The sequence below is a fragment of the Phyllostomus discolor genome, chromosome 13 (assembly GCF_004126475.2).
Source record: "Phyllostomus discolor isolate MPI-MPIP mPhyDis1 chromosome 13, mPhyDis1.pri.v3, whole genome shotgun sequence".
NCBI classification, from domain to species: domain Eukaryota; kingdom Metazoa; phylum Chordata; class Mammalia; order Chiroptera; family Phyllostomidae; genus Phyllostomus; species Phyllostomus discolor.
The window spans coordinates 4,487,294-4,503,537 of record NC_040915.2 but is presented as its reverse complement, the minus strand read 5'-3'; the positions used below and the strand labels follow the sequence as shown (position 1 = coordinate 4,503,537).

General features: G+C 43.9%; 5 non-coding genes across 5 annotated transcripts; 2 read left to right on the top strand and 3 right to left on the bottom strand.

The window, feature by feature from the left end:
* The first annotated feature begins 2,949 nt into the window (after window positions 1-2,949).
* TRNAA-UGC lies at window positions 2,950-3,021 on the top strand. Its single transcript has one exon. It is a non-coding gene; the product is annotated as a tRNA-Ala (tRNA).
* A 549-nt stretch (window positions 3,022-3,570) lies between these two features.
* On the top strand, window positions 3,571-3,643 carry TRNAK-CUU. The gene has a single exon. It is a non-coding gene; the product is annotated as a tRNA-Lys (tRNA).
* An 8,585-nt stretch (window positions 3,644-12,228) lies between these two features.
* TRNAV-AAC lies at window positions 12,229-12,301 on the bottom strand. Its single transcript has one exon. It is a non-coding gene; the product is annotated as a tRNA-Val (tRNA).
* Window positions 12,302-15,677: 3,376 nt separating this feature from the next.
* On the bottom strand, window positions 15,678-15,750 carry TRNAK-CUU. The gene has a single exon. It is a non-coding gene; the product is annotated as a tRNA-Lys (tRNA).
* Window positions 15,751-16,143: 393 nt separating this feature from the next.
* On the bottom strand, window positions 16,144-16,216 carry TRNAV-CAC. The gene has a single exon. It is a non-coding gene; the product is annotated as a tRNA-Val (tRNA).
* Between the last annotated feature and the right edge of the window lie 28 nt (window positions 16,217-16,244).

Here is a 16,244-nt window from a genome sequence, read left to right as displayed (position 1 = left end):
CGATAGCCCCCTCCCCCTTATTTATTCTTTGTGGGGTTTTTTTTTTTTTAACAAATAACACATTTACAATAAAACTTCCTAGTTTACTCGGTGTTATTCCTCTGCCTCCAAATAAAACCCAGTCCTCTATGTTCCTCCAGCTTATTCCCACAGCCCCACTCCAAAGCTGCTAGTATTATTTGCTTCCATCCCCTTTCTCCTTATGCCCTCCAGAGATCACTGAAGTCAAACTTTCACCCTCATCCTTTTCTGAAATGCTGTTTTGGAAGTCACCAGTGACCTCAGCGATCCTAACTCAAAGGCAAAGGCCCCTTCTAAGGCCTCACCTCATCTGCCCTCTCTTCTGTTGTTTCCTCCTTCCTGACACCCTCTCTCAGCATTCCCCCCAGCTCCACAGCCTGCTACTGATAAGGGACTCAAGAGCTGGAAAATTTTAGTTTAAGGCAAAAAGTTATAAGCCTCATAAGTAATGTATATGGCTAAAGCTTTTGTTTCAGAAACTACAGATAAGGCCCATCCTGGCTCCTGGGAAAACAGCCAACCTCCTGGGGCACTGCTAAAGGTCACCGCCTGGGGACAAGTGGAAGCATCTGGGCCATGTGTTCCAGGGAGAGACAGGCACCACCCCGCCCCTGCTCAAATCATGGCCCTCCTCTGCTCAAACCCTCCAGTGGCTCCCACCTTTCAGAGGGACAGTCGCAGGGAACAGCTAACTGCCCAGGACAGGAATGTTGCAGTTTCTTTCACCTAATCTTCCCTGAACTTCAAAACCCCTCATCACACCTTGTTTATTCCCTGTTATAAAAACCTTGGCCTGGAAGGAAAAGAAAAGGTGGTCTGTTAGGGTATGAAGCTGCCATTTTCTCAGATCTCTGGCCATCAGAATAAAGCTCCCATAGATGTTCAATTGCTGTCATTGCTTATTGGGTTTGGTAGTGACAGGCAGCCCGAACACAGGTGTCTTTTGCGGTTTCACTACGTTCATCTCTTCTTCCTACCAGGCCCAGTCCTTGGACCTCTGTCTATACTTAGTCCCTTTTGATCTCTTCCACTTTACAGGCCTGGATGACACTTTTCCTGCTGACACCACAATACACAACCCCAGTCCAGGAGCCCTAGGATGTCTGGCTTCTACATCCAACTCCAGTGTAGCTGCTTCACCTGCATGTTCTAAGAGGCATCACACACTCACGGTGTCCACAACTCTACTTCTGGTCTGCCCCACCATGTGTTCCTCCCACAGCCTTCCCCACTCCACTGCATTTAACAGCATCTCCATCTCTCCAGGTGCTCAGGACAAAACAAGGGAGTCTGTGGAGGACAGTGAAGGCTGATGTGAAAGCACAGGTTAAGTGTCTGGCAAAGCCACACTTGACTGTTTGCATCTTCAAAGCGGAGCAAGCCAGCAGCTGAGGACAGCCAGAAGCCGTGGGGGTTAAGAAGGAATTAGATAACCTCGAGCTTCAGCTGAATGTGACTGTAACCTTCGCAGAAGACATCTTTATCATTTAGATAGCCTGGGAACAGAACAGTCTTTGCCCACAGCGTGTCCCTAAGTCTGCAAAACATCCTTGAGCTTTATGTAACCAACCCCTGTAAAATAAACGCGGAGGCCATGTTCAGGGTCATCGTTTCTCCATCAGAGGACAATACCCCACCTGGCCCCTGCTTTTCCTTAACCTGTTTGTGTTGTGTCTTTCTTAATCTCCCATTGCCCCCACTAGGGGACCTCCCCCCTCCCCCCACCGATCACAGCAGGGGTCCTCTGTGACCCCAAGAGAAAAAAACTATACACACTTCATCCACAGTCCTCGGCATGTCCTCAGCCTCTCACTCCCTCCATTGCATGATTTCCAGTGAGCAACAGTCTCTCCCCTTTTGTCCCACTCCCCCGCCCTATTGTCTCCACTCAGCTGTGTGAATAGTTCTGTTACAGTGTTATTTTTAAGTCAAATCATGGCCCTCCTTGCTCAAACCCTCCAGTGGCTCCCACCTTTCAGAGGGACAGTCTCAGTCTTTGCTGTTGTGTAAATTTCTATCCTGTTCTTCATCCCTATCCCTGGTACTAGGCCTCCCCTTCGCACTCACCTCTCATCACTCCAGCCTATGGTTTCCTTCCTGCCAAAAGCACCTTGTTAACTTTCCTGAAACACATCAGACAGCTCCTGCCTCAGGGCCTTTGAACGGCTGTTCCCTTTCCTTGGGCCTCTCCTCCAAGATACGTGTGTGACTCATTTCCCAACTCCTTCAAGTCTTCTTTCAAATGCCCCCTTTTCCAGTGAAATCTGTTTTCAGTCGCACCTTACCACCTTCTCTCGCCCAATGCTGGCTCTGTTTTCTGTCTAGCCCTGTCCTTCCTCCGGAACGCGAGCTGTGGGAGGGGACGGACTGTGGGAGTTGTGTTCACCGCTGGACCACCCATTTCCTCCAGCAGTTCTGGATACCCAGTAGACGCTCCGTAAACTGTTCTTGGATTGAATTAATTTGGACGTGGCTCGAAATTCAGATAGACAGTGGTTTACAGAGAAAAAGGCCTATTGCCTAGACCCCAGTCTGCTCCCCATCCCCAGAAATTATTAATTATTTTATACAAATATTATATATTTTACTATAGGTCTCCCTCTTTTTGTTTTATAAAACGCAGCATCCTGCATAGGGTCTTCTTTACTTTTCTTTCTCGGCTCACAGTTCATTTGAGGCATCGTGTCAAATGACTTCCCCTTCTTTTTCCACCGCCGCCTCCAGGTGTTTATACCGGCCCTGTTCTCTCCCCGGCGTCCTTCGATCGAAGTTGCGCCCCTGTAGTTACTTAGTAGAAGACTATTCGCGACATTGTCCCCTCAGGTTCGCAGCCTCTGGGACGTCGTGCCCTGAGGAAAGTGTCAGCCCACGGGTGCCCTTCGATAGGAAACTTCTAGGGAAGCAGAAGGAGAGCTGGTCTCGCGAGGAGGGGATGTAGCTCAGTGGTAGAGCGCATGCTTTGCATGTATGAGGCCCCGGGTTCGATCCCCGGCATCTCCAGTGTAGTTTTGTGGTTGCTTTTAGTTCTTGTTTGCGAAATGTAGTGTACTCACGTATCCCTGGGGGAAACCCTCAGGTCGTGGAAGTCAAAAAAAAAATTATTTGTTTACTGGTGTGGTATTGGTTAATAAATTTCAATAGGTTTAAGGTGTACAATTCTATAATACATCTTCTGTACATTGCATTGTGCTCACTACCCCCAGATCGCGGCGTTCTGCCCACATAGAGGGGTCGGCTGCGGCCCTCACACACTCCCATTACTTGACTCTGCCTTTTAACTCTAGATTAAAAACTCACAGGGTGAGCGCCCCAGAGACTTGGGGATGCGCACGTTTCCTCTTCACTCCGTGAGCTTCCCGCGGATAGTAAAGGGCTAGGTCATTGGCAACAGACAACAGAAAACGGACGGAAGTGGGAGGGAGGACCTGGTACGATCTGCAGAGTTTGAGTTTCCGGCCTTGAACTTCACACTTGGAAGTGAACGCTAGCCGAATGGCATCATCAAGTTAATACTTGTTAGTGACATGGAAAAGCCCTCAAGCCAGCTGCGCCCGGCTAGCTCAGTCGGTAGAGCATGAGACTCTTAATCTCAGGGTCGTGGGTTCGAGCCCCACGTTGGGCGGAGTGGTACTTCCTTTTACTCCTAAAACACTCATTAATTACCTGATCAACCAATCTCTGAAAAATGAAGAAATAATACAGTGAAAATTTCCTGTGCTCAATACTTTGTTTGGTCTTTTAGTGGCAATACTCTTGATCATTGAACAAAGTGAGTTTTAAAAAGCATAAAACATGCAGAACAAAATTTACCACTTTAACCATTTTTAAGTGTACAGTTCTAGCCCTCACCACAATCCATCTCAAAGTTTTTATAACTTCCCCAACTGAAACTTTTGACCCAGTAAACAATTACTTCCCACTCTTTCCTTCCCCTAGCCCCTGGCATTCCACTTTCTGTCTCTATGAATTTTACTACTCTAGGTATCTCATGTAAGACAAATCATACAATATTTGTCCTTCTGTGACTGGCTTATTTCACTTAGCATAATGCCTTCAAGGTTCACTCATGCTGTAGCATGTGTCAAGTTTTCCTTTCTTTTAAGGTTGAATAATAATCCATTGCATGTGTATACCATATTTTGTTTATCCACTCATGTATCCATAGATACTTGGGCTCCTTCCACATTTTGGCTATTGTGAATAATGCTGCTGTGAATTTGGGTGTACAAATATACATTCGAGTACCTACTTTTGCTTATTTTGGGAATATACTAGGAGTGGAATTTCTGAATATGCTATTTCTGGGTTTAACTTTCTTTGAGGAATCTGCATACCATTTTGTACAGAGGCTTCATATACACACAAAAGAAGGTTTTTAAAACATCTTTTGAGTAGGTAATACACTGTTCAAAAATTGAACTACCTATAAATATATTCAATGAAAAATGTCTAACTTCTACTCTCCCCCCCTAGATAACAACTTGTGTATCTGCACATATTCTGCCAGAATTTTGTCATGGAAGTATATTTTTATTTTCCTTTATTCTACACAAAAATATAATTATAGATCTGTTATATTTTGAAGATATTTCTATCTCAAGACAAAGTTTTCTCAATCTCTTTTTGCACCCTCTTATTGTTCTGTTGTAGATGAATCATAATTTGTTTAACATATCACCTCCTGATGGACATTTATATTGTTTCCAGTCTCTTCTTATTACAATTAATGCTGCAGGTAGTAAGCATGTAGTGTTGTCATTTTGTACTTTTGCACTTGTATCTATGAGGCAAATTCCAGAGATAAGATTACTGGGTCAAGGTATATATACTATTGTAATTAATAGAAATAAGCAAATTATCTACCAGCAGATGGGTCCTACAGCTACGGATCCTACCAGCTAATATTTCCTCCCACCAGTCCTGAACAAAATTCCATTTCTCCACTGCTTTGTTGGCAATGGGCTGCTTTAGCAAAAAATCTAAATATGTGCCTCTCCCCTCCCCCACATCCTTAAAATTACCAGGGCTCCTCACTGCTTATTCTACAAGACAATGTCAATTGCAGGGCCTGCAGGGCACAGCCTGATAGGAAAAAGAACCCTCCTTTTGCCACTCACAGGAGTATACTTTGACAAAAATTCTGAAGGTCACAGTGTCACTCTCATGTATGGTTTGTAATCTAATTCTATAGGACAATATATATTTTTTTCAGGTCTGTTTCTGTAGAGACCATCATGTTTTCTTCACTTGCAAGCCACAACATCATTGGAAAAGCCTACTCAGTTATTTCTTACTCTGCAAAATTTACTCTCTTGTACAGGAAGAATCCAACCAAATATAAGAAATTAAATTTGTATATGATTTTTTACTTGGTTGGTATCACATGAGGCATATACAAACTGTTAGATCATGCATGTAGTTTGTGAAGCAGTATTATAATAATGATTATATATAATTTACGAACAAATTATTCATCAACCATCCACTTGACTATATTCATTTGAAAACCTCATTTGAAACAGAAAATCATCTCTAAGTTTAATATATTCATGCCTATTTTCTAACAAGTCTAAAAATACTCCAGTGTCAGCTCTTAAACCATCACTGGTTTCCCTTTCTAGACTTTACCAAGTCATTCCCCCAGGGTCTGTGGGAGACATGGCCCAACCCACATCAGATGCTCATCCCCTTATTTCATTGTCATTTATATCACTTCATATGGGCTTAAAGGTGCAAGCCTCCCAGATAAAAGACAGTTCTCAATCACAAGCTGGTGTCCTGGGGAGTGTGAATTTTGGGTAAGGAGAAAGATAAAATGTCACCCAGAGCAACCTGATTCTGAAGGACTGCCTGCAAAAGGAAGAGTGGCCAAAAAGATGACCCAGAATGACCTGCCTCTTCTCTCAGTGTCAGGACTCATTGGCTGAAAATCACTGGATATTTTGGGAAACCCTCTCTGTTGTCATTTGAGATGTTTAGTGTCTAAGGGCAAGGGGAAGCCTTTTGAATATGGAAAAGAATGCAAACTTGTTCTGTACTTAATGTTCAGTGCATTACAGTTGTAAATGTTCAAACCTACACTATTCCTAACGTATTTTTAGATAAGTACAATTTTGAAAAAGACTTTATTTGTTTATTTTTAGAGAAAGGGGAAGGAAAGGACAGAGGGAGAGAAACATCAATGTGTGGTTGCCTCTCACACACCCCCTAGTGGGGATCTGGCCCTTAACCCAGGTATGTGCCCTGATGGGGAATCAAACCAGCAATCTTTTGGTTCACAAGCCCGTGCTCAATCCACGGAACTACACCAGCCAGCGCCACTTTATTCTTTTTTTGTTCTTCAGTTCCAATTGTCCCACATTCCCCTCCCCCGACTTGCTCTCCCCTGCCCGGACCCCTCTCCACAGTCAATCCGTACCCTGTTGTCTGTGCCCATGGATCTTCTATACATGTCCCTTCACTTGCCCATTCCCATTCTTCTTATTTATCCCCTCTCTCCTCCCTTCTGGTCATTGTTACTTTGTTCTTTATTTCCATGTCTCTGGTTCTATTTTGCTTGTTTGTTTTGTTGCTTAGGTTCCACTTATAGGTGAAATCATATGGTACTTGCCTTTCACCACTTGGCTTATTTCACTTAGCATAATGCTCTCTAGTACCATCCATGCTGTCACAAAGGCAGGAGTTCCTACTTTCTTCCTGCTGTGTAGTATTACATTGTGTAAATGAACCACAGTTTTTTGATCCACTCACTTACTGATGGGCACTTAGGCTGCTTCCAGCACTTGGCTACTATAAATAATGCTGCTATGGTTATTCTTAAGGTTTTAAATCAAATATTAAAACAAGGTTTTAAAATAAATAGCATTTAAAATGCAAATAGTATTTTTCTTATAAATTAGCAATTTTTGAAAAAACCCTTTCATTAAATAAGGTATCATCATGAACACCTAAGCCATTGGTGATATTTATTCTCTTAGACATTTCAAACGGCAATTACAGATGTATCTATCTAAAACCTCTTTTAGTGGGAGGAGAGGGAGGCACTGGTTAGGTCATACAGCTGGAGTGCAGAGCAGATGTCTGAACCTTCATTGCTCCTGCAGACCCCTTGCTTTAACCACCTACCCACAGCACCTAGAAACCCCAGGTGTACTGCTTATTTGCAATCTTTTTTTTAATATATTTTATTGATTATGCTATTACAATTGTCCCATTTCCCCCTCTTCACTCCCCTTCCCCACTTCACACCTCCTCCCACCCACATTCCCCCGCTTTAGTTCATGTCCATGGGTCATATGTATAAGTTCTTTGGCTTCTACTTTTTCTATACTATTCTAACGCTCCCCCTGTCTATTTTCTACCTACCATCTATGCTACTTATTCTCTATACCTTTCCCCCCTCTCTCCCCCTCCCACTCCCCTGTTGATAACCCTCCATATGATCTCCATTTCTGTGGTTCTGTTCCTGTTCTAGTTGTTTGCTTATGTTTTTGTTTTAGGTGTGGTTGTCAATAATTATGAGTTTGCTGTCATTTTACTGTTCATTTTTTAATCTTCTTTTTCTTAAATAAATCTCTTTAACATTTCATATAATAAGGGCTTGGTGATGATGAACTCTTTGAACTTGACCTTATCTGAGAGCACTTTATCTGTCCTTCCATTCTAAATGAAAGCTTTGCTGGATAGAGCAATCTTGGATGTAGGTCCTTGACTTTCATCACTTGGAATACTTCTTTCCAGCCCCTTCTTGCCTGTAAGGTCTCTTTTGAGAAATCAGCTGATAGTCTGATGGGAACTCCTTTGTAGGTAACTGTCTCCTTATCTCTAGCTGCTTCTAGGATTCTTTCCTTCATTTTAACCTTGGGTAATGTAATTATGATGTACCTTGATGTGTTCCTCCTTGGGTCTAACTTCTTTGGGACTCTCTGAGCTTCCTGGACTTTTTGGAAGTCTATTTCCTTTGCCAGATTGGGGAAGTTCTCCTTTATTATTTGTTCAAATAAGTTTTCCACTTGTTCTTCCTCTTCTCCTTCTGACACCCCTATAATTCGGATGTTGGAACATTTAAAGATATCCTGGAGGTTCCTAAGCCTCTCCTCGTTTTTTTTTTTTTAATTCTTGTTTCTTCATTCTGTTCTGGTTGGATGTTTCTTCTTCCACACTGTTGATTTGAGTCCCAGTTTCCTTCCCATCACTATCAGTTCCCTGTACATTTTCCTTTATTTCACTTAGTGGAGCCTTCATTTTTTCATGTAATTTGAGACCAAATTCAACAATTCTGTGAGCATCCTGATCACCAGTGTTTTGAACTGTGCAACTGATAGGTTGGCTATCTCTTCGTCTCTTAGTTGTATTTTTTCTGGAGCTTTGATCTGTTCTCTCCTTTTGGCCATTTTTTTGTCTTGATGCACCTGTTATGTATGAGGGATGGAGCCTTAGGTGTTCACCAGGGCGGGGCACCTTAGTCACTGTGTTGTAATGCTGTATGTGGAGGCAGGGTCCGGGAGGGAACAGTGGTGCTTGTTCTGTTCTTGCTCAGATTTCAGTCCCTTCCACCGCTTCCCCCAAGCAAACTGAACCTGTCTGGCGCTGATTCCAGGGTGAGTGGGCTTTTGTATGTTCTAGGACCCTGTGGGTCTCTTCATTGAACATTCCTGTGAAGCTGGGGGTCTCTCCATGCAACCATAACCCCCACAGGTGTTTTCAGTCAGAGGTTTGAGGCTTTTTTTCCTGGCGCTGGAACCCTGGGTTGTGGGTCTCTCTCGATCCCCAGTTGTTCCTCCCAATTTATCTGCACAAGAATGTGGGATCACCCATTCCACCAGCCACCATTGCCACAGCCTTGCTGGCCACTGCAGCCTTGCTTGCCCACTCCACAATCTGGCACTGGGTCCTCCAGCCACCGCCTTGCCACGAGTCCTCTCTGAGCGTCCGACTCTGCCCCTCCTACTGGTCTGAATGACTTGTGTCTTCTTTGAATCCTTGGTTGTCGGACTTCTGTACAGTTCGATTTTCTGTCAGTTCTGGTTGTTTTTTTGTTTTTAAATTGTCGTTGTCTTTCTTTTGGTTGTGCAAGGAGGCACAGTGTGTCTACCTACACCTCCATCTTGGCTGGGAGTCACTTATTTGCAGTCTTCTGAATGAACCTATGTGTTCATCCATCTGCTCTTAAGAACTCCACATTGAGGTCCTACTGTTTTTCTTATTGACCTGGGAGTCCTCTAAGAATCCAGTGTCCTCCACAAAGTTTTCAACCCACTTGCAAGGAGAAACAACAAATGATGGAGGTGGTGCCATCAGGATGCAGAGCCAAAGGAGGTATTTGCTGTGGCTCCTTACTCTCCAAGCTCCTAGTCTTTCCTCTGTCCTTGAACCTACTAAGCTCCCTCTTACTTTAGGTGTCTTCTCCAATATCTTTGAAAGGCTGGCTCTTTATCTTCCTGACTCAGTTCATTGTCAAATTGTTCCTGGCCCATCTCTCTAATGTTGTCATTTGCTTGCCTGCCACTTTATCAGGTCACCATCTTTAATCTTTAAGTTTTTCACGGTCCTTATGTAACGGGGTGCAGCCAAGAGGGGAGCCCCAAATAGGGATTTGTAATAGGATCTAGAAGAGCTTGGAGATAATTGGCTCCACACCACAGGGCACACCTGCCCAGAAAACTGGCAGCTGTAGCCAATTGTGGGAGGAGCCGGAAATAGGGCTGCAGAAGAAGATTGGCGCTGGGATTTAAACTCAGCAAGGCAGCCATTTGGTGTCTTTTTTGGGGACAGAATGTCTCTCTTTTGGGACTGCGTCTCTCTTTTTGGGACCACATCTGTTTAGGACTACAGGGCTTTGGTGTCTTGGTTGGGACAAGGAGGCTTGGGGGAGAGTCAGGACCATGAGGCTTTGGAAGTGCTCCCTTTTGCCACGTGAAGGGTGCTGGGAGGACTGTGTGCATTTGTGGGGAACTTTAGTTTGCATTATTTCAAATGAATAATACATTCCTTTCCTTTTCACTGATCTCTGGTATTAAGAGACATCTTTCCTCAGGTGGTGGGCAAAACGAACCCAGATAGGTGGGGAAGAACCCTCTATAGACTGTAACACTTATAACTCTGAGGTGTTTTGGCTCTTTTTTTAATCCTTACCCCAGAATATGTTTATTGATTTTTTAGAGAAAGAGGAAGGGATAAGGGGGAGGGAGAGGAGAAAGAGAGAAAGATCCACTGGTTGCCTCTTGTGCATGCCTAGATCTGGACAATGCTCCAAGCAATTGAGCCACCCTGCCAGGGCTGTGGTTATTTCTTTATCTATTTACTTGTTTGTTATTTTAATTGCCTGTCAGAAGGTAAACAGGAGGGTAGGGACCTAGCCTGTTTCTTATTGCAATGTAATGAATAAATAGATGAAGTTTCCTTTTAATAGGGGCACATCATAGGTTTGATGCAAGTGTCTCATCCATAGCAGAGCCCAAATTCATGAAATCTGTACCTATTAATATTATTTCCTAAATTTCAAAGAAATTTCAAGTTCTACAGAGTACCAAAACTACCAGAGGGAAGGGGAGATGGTCAACAGAGTAACTATAGTATAGAAGGATAGTCTGTGGGATCTGAGGACTATAAAGAATTTGGGGGGGGTTGCCCTGTGCGGGGGCAGGTAGTGAGAGGGTGGGGGTGGGGGTGGGAAATGGTGGAGGTAGAGGTAAAACAGGAATTGTGGAAAAGAGAAAATTGTTGAAGCTGGGTGATGGCGTACTTGGGGTTTCATAATACCATTCTCTCTAGTTTGTTTCTTGATAAAAAGTTTTTTTAAAAAGCAACATAATTAGTTTTTAGTAAGAAATTAAAAATTTAGGTAGAAAATTTTGTAGAGTAATGGTGTTATAGAGTGAAATATTTATTCAAAAAAAAAGTAGAGATCTAGCAAAGCTACAATTAAGTAGAACCCTCAATGTGAATGAACTCACATCCTTTAAACTATTTCCCTAGGGTAACTTGGAAATGGGGAGCCAGGGGCCTTCTGCCCCAGGTACTGCCCTGGCACCCAGATTTGGCTCTTTTCTTTTACTCTTCACTGAAAAAAAGAAAAAGAAAATGAAAAATTGAGCTCCCTGAACATGCTCTTGGATCCTAGGACAGGAAAAATTATAGCCAGGCTGGGAAATGTGCTTGCTGCCAGGAAACAAGAATGCTTTCAAATTGTCTGAGCAACTCTGGAAGGACAAAGGGGCTGAAGGAAAGGGGCCTACACTGACAAGCAGCTACAATTTCAGCCTCAAAATCAGAATAATAGTGTTATTGAAGCAAGGCGAGTATAAGAAAGCTACAAAGCTATAATGACAAGTTAGTATTAATTGTAACCCCAAAGCAGTATGACTTACACAAGCTTGTTGTCCAACCCAGCTAGTGCTTTGAGGTTGTGTTGTTTTGGATTCTTTTAGTGTCTCACAAGGAAGATGATGAGAACTCATGTTAGCTGAGGCACAGATCAAAATCTACCTGGAGAGAGTGACAGGAGTGAGTGATGGTTCTGGCCTCCCAGAGTCCTGGGGCCACCGAGGAGCTCAGCTTCGTGGGAGGGGGGTGGGGGGCAGGACATGAGACACTGTCCTGTGTCTCGCCCGCCGTGCTGTGCTGACTGGAATTTCTCCCCGTGCCCCCTCTCTTTTCCCTTCCGCCTCCTTCGGCTCTGCCCCCCATTTCCCCTACCCTGGCCTTTCCTTGCCTTCTGCATTGCATCAAAGCTTCAGTGGCCTCGCGCTCGAGCGGGACTATTGGTTCTCTCTGAAGGACACGCCACCGCCGGCCGGGACGCATTTGCCCGCCGCATTGTCCACGGTGTGGTTATTGCAACCGCGCTTACCGTCCCCTAAAAAATCTTTTGTCTGGACTCATTTCCGCCATACATTCCCAACTCATTCCTTCTTCTACTGTTTTATATTTCATTTCTCATTTTGTGGCATTCCCGCCTTTTGTTGCCTATTTATCGGCCGTGATTGCAAGACCCTTGAAGGCAATTCCTAAAGACATCGGCCAGCTTCTTTGCACCACAAACCCAGAGAGGCCGGGAGTATCCTAACTGAAGTCAACTGACAATCGGCTTGGAAAAGACAGGAATAGGGATAAAACTGCAATGTCGTGTTACGGAGACCTGCACGCGCATTCCAACAACAAATTACTGATTAGACTAAACAAGAGGAACCCCATAAGGGTACCAACTGTTTCCGTCCGGTTTCGAACCGGGGACCTTTCGCGTGTTAGGCGAACGTGATAACCACTACACTACGGAAACAGACAAGTGCAAAGGCTTTTCCTGAATCCTATAAGTATTACGTCATAGTCACCACCCGGGTCTTCCAATCTCTTCTGTCAGTTTGGAGCCTTCTGATAATATTCCCGAGTACAAATACTGTGGTGTTCGTGGGTAATAATTTTTGTCAAGCTGCAGAGCGCTACCCGTTAGTGGGTCATGAAATCAGTCACATCCAGTAATAGAAAATAAAAAAAGTAAGCAAAAGCAGCGGGCATAGCAGGAGGGAAAGTAAAATGCAGCTTTGGAAATATTTCTTAGAAAGACAGTTGCAGGGTTGAAATCTTCACATAATTTGTGCTCTATTGACAGTTACAATCTAACGAACTAAAAAACAAAATGCATTCAAAGTATATGCATATACTTTGAATATATTGAATATATTTCATCAAAATGTAAATTAAAATAGCTGTAGAGGCAAAAATAATTTTACACATGCTTCTGAAAATAACTATATTTCTTATAAATTATGTAAAATATCTATTTTAAAAGGGGAAATTGAAATGAATGAATGCCCAATTTTAAGTCAATGATATTTAAATAAAGCTAAAAGTGTTATTAAATTTTGAAAATATAATGTATTATATAAAAATAAAACTCATCGATCCTGGCATTTAATGTCCAGAAATGGGATGTTTTAACACGCTATATGAGGATCTACATATATGCAAATTCAAAAGTATCGATGGTTTAATATTGCAAATGTTTTCCCTCTATTACTCTTATTCCTGTAGACCTGGGGAGTCAGGAATTGGAATTGAGACTGAGTCCTACTGAGCAGGACACCTTTGTGGGTCTGTGACTCGGAAGCCACTTTCCAGAGCACAGGCGAGGGGACCTCTCGCCCAGCCTAGTTCAAGTCACCAGGAGCCGGCAGTGATCCCAATCCATGAATGCTTTACCATTTTCCCACAGTAGACCATAATTTAATTCTACCTATCTGTTCCTCTGACCCCCTTTTTGCACATTTCGACTCCCTTGGCCTTGGTGGAAGCTTTCCTTCTAGTTCCCCTCCTCTTCCAACTCCTCTTCCATCTACTGCAGGCCATCTTCCCTGGAGAGTCAGATCTTGGCTTACAGCTTGACCCAACCTTTATCCCGGCATCTATGGCTTCAGCAATGAGCGTTCTCCCCAGGCTTTCAGATCCACGTGTCCTTTTAGACATCTCCCAACCTGTTCAAGGTTGAACTCATTACAGTAGTATCCCTTGTTTGCACAGGATATGTTCCAAGGCCCCTAATGGATGCCTGAAACCGCAATTATGCTCTTTCCTTTACATTTGCCAAATGTACAGAAAATACATTTGGCATACCGAATTGCCAGCATCAGTATTCTTGCACTTTAGGGCTATTATTAAGTAAAATAAGGTTTATTTGAACACAAGCACTGTGACACCTTGACATTCTGAGCTGATAACCCAGATGGCTACTAACTGACTAACCTTGGGTAGCATATACAGTGTGGATACTGAGGACTAAGGGATTATTGACGTCCTGGGCCAATGGGATTGTAATGACATAAGATTTCATCTTGCTGCTCAGAATGGCCAGCAATTTACAACTTATAAATTGTTTATTTCTGGATTTTTTCATTTAATATTTTGGGACCACAGTTGACCCAGAGTAACTGAAACCAGGGAAAGCAAAACCACTAATAAAGAGGACTTCTGTGGACTTCTCTCTCCTCTGTAACTCCGTTATTAAATCACCTAAAGCAGAAACACAGGAGACCCTCTACTGCCCAAGGTACAAACCGTGCATCCAGCTCCTTCACTGGCTGCTGACTCACCCCTTTGTTAGCCATCTTTTGTCTGGACTATAGCAATTCTTCCAACCACACTTCCCTTATACCTACTACTCACCATTTCTGAAAGATCACTCTTAAATGAAAATTAGAGTGAGTCCCTCTGCCTCTGTGGCCTATCATCACCCTTCAGTATAAAGACCAAAGATCCTGCCAGGATCCTATACTTTTGCTGAACAAATGAACTGAGGAATCTGACTCCTTTGTGCCAAGAGAAGTGTGGGTCACTTACCCGGAGGGGTGCATTTCAGACTGGGCAAGCAGGAGGGGCTGCAGTGGAAGGAGGGGAGAGCAGAGAGAAGCTGGAATTGTAGCAAAAACCTCCCGGAATACTCAGATTATGGGAAGACAGGAAAGAGAACCTTATATACTATGGTTTCCCTTTCATTAAAAAGTCAGCATTTATAAAGGAGTATTTTACAGTCCCGGTGAAGGTGGTAAAAGTTTTTAAAAATTACCCTGAACCCACAATTTGCAATGGAATCCACAAGCCTTTGTGCAAGATGAAATATCAAAGTTCACACTCTTCCAGCATCAGGTTTTTTGACCCTTATACTGCAAGATAAGACCAGAGCAACAGTAACTCCCCAGAGGCGCATGAAAGAGGACTGAACTAGCAACTCTGCCTATTTCACAAACTCTAACCTATTCCAGTGCAAATTGCTCTCAGGGGGCGTCAGGATACCACCTCCAGGACCCATCCCCCTTTAGCTATCCTTCTTAGCAAGGTTAATAAACCAGCTTTATATGACCAGCAGCCTCCTCTTGTGGTTTGCTGTATATGTGGGGAGACTTCTCTAGCCGCAAAGTAGAAAATAGGCTGGAAATAGTCAACAAAATACTTGAATTTCAATTGCAGTTAAGGAAAATTTTTGTGATAAGACGTGAGGGCGCTCATGTCAGGCAGGGTGTTCCAAAATAAAGGATATTTTTTCATTCCTTTATGTGTGGGGGCAAATGTGGACGCTGCAATGTGCGAGGTTAACATCTCGCAAAAAAGAGTGACGCTTAAAATCGAGCATAAAGAAAATATAATGAAGATGAGGGTCCATTACAGTGGGGAAAACAGGCGGTGGTACTGAGAACACGGAATCTCGACCTCTATATCACCTAGTAAGGTGATATCTAGCATATCACCGGGCTACGATTTAGACTGAGGAACGTCCAGGCGGGGGGGGGGGGGGGGGGGGGGTTCTGGCGTCCCATCACAGCTTCAGGAAACTACGTGTCCTTCCCAGCGCTTCAAGTCTGGGACACACAGGCGGGTCTTCTGATAAACAGAAGGCGCTTGGTCCTAGCTGAACGTAGGCAGGCGGACTTCAGTAACGGCTGTTGGAGAGACAGACACTGGAATTTGTCCGCCGGCACCCCACCCTCACTCAAATCCCTAAGGCCGGCAAGCGCTTTAGTGTGGAGTGTATTCCAATTGGAGGTCCTTCGCTCAGCTACTGGAGATCACTTTTCTAGCTCTGGCTCTGACATAACTGGGAAGGCTTTGGTGCGGAGAGTGCAAAGTTGCTTTTGCAACGAAATCCTTTCCAAAAAGATTGCAAACGCCCAACGTGGGGCTCGAACCCACGACCCTGAGATTAAGAGTCTCATGCTCTACCGACTGAGCTAGCCGGGCGACAGGTAAGGTTATGCCTTCTGTCTCAAGAGACCAAGATTCAGATGCAGGGATACCAATATAGTTTCAGAACCAACAGTAGAGGTATTATGGACCGCCTGCTGTGCGCCTAGCTCTGTGCTAGTCACTAGGCTCCTGGATGTGGGAGACATAGCCCAGTGGGCTTCTGAGATCAAAAGATTATGAACAGCAGTCGGAGACCTAAATTTACATTGCGAGCACTCATGGAGAGCCTGCTGTAAGCTGACTCTCCTGTGGTCCCGCTTTAGTCACAAACTCCCACAAACAGACACAGATAAGACATACACATGACCTTCCTTCCGTGTAACAACCACCTGTTCTCCAGCTAATGGGATGAATTGACGGAAGAACTGGAAAATAGACCAAAAGGGATGTTTCCGCCCGGTTTCGAACCGGGGACCTTTCGCGTGTGAGGCGAACGTGATAACCACTACACTACGGAAACTCTTAGTACATAAGTTTGTCTAACACCT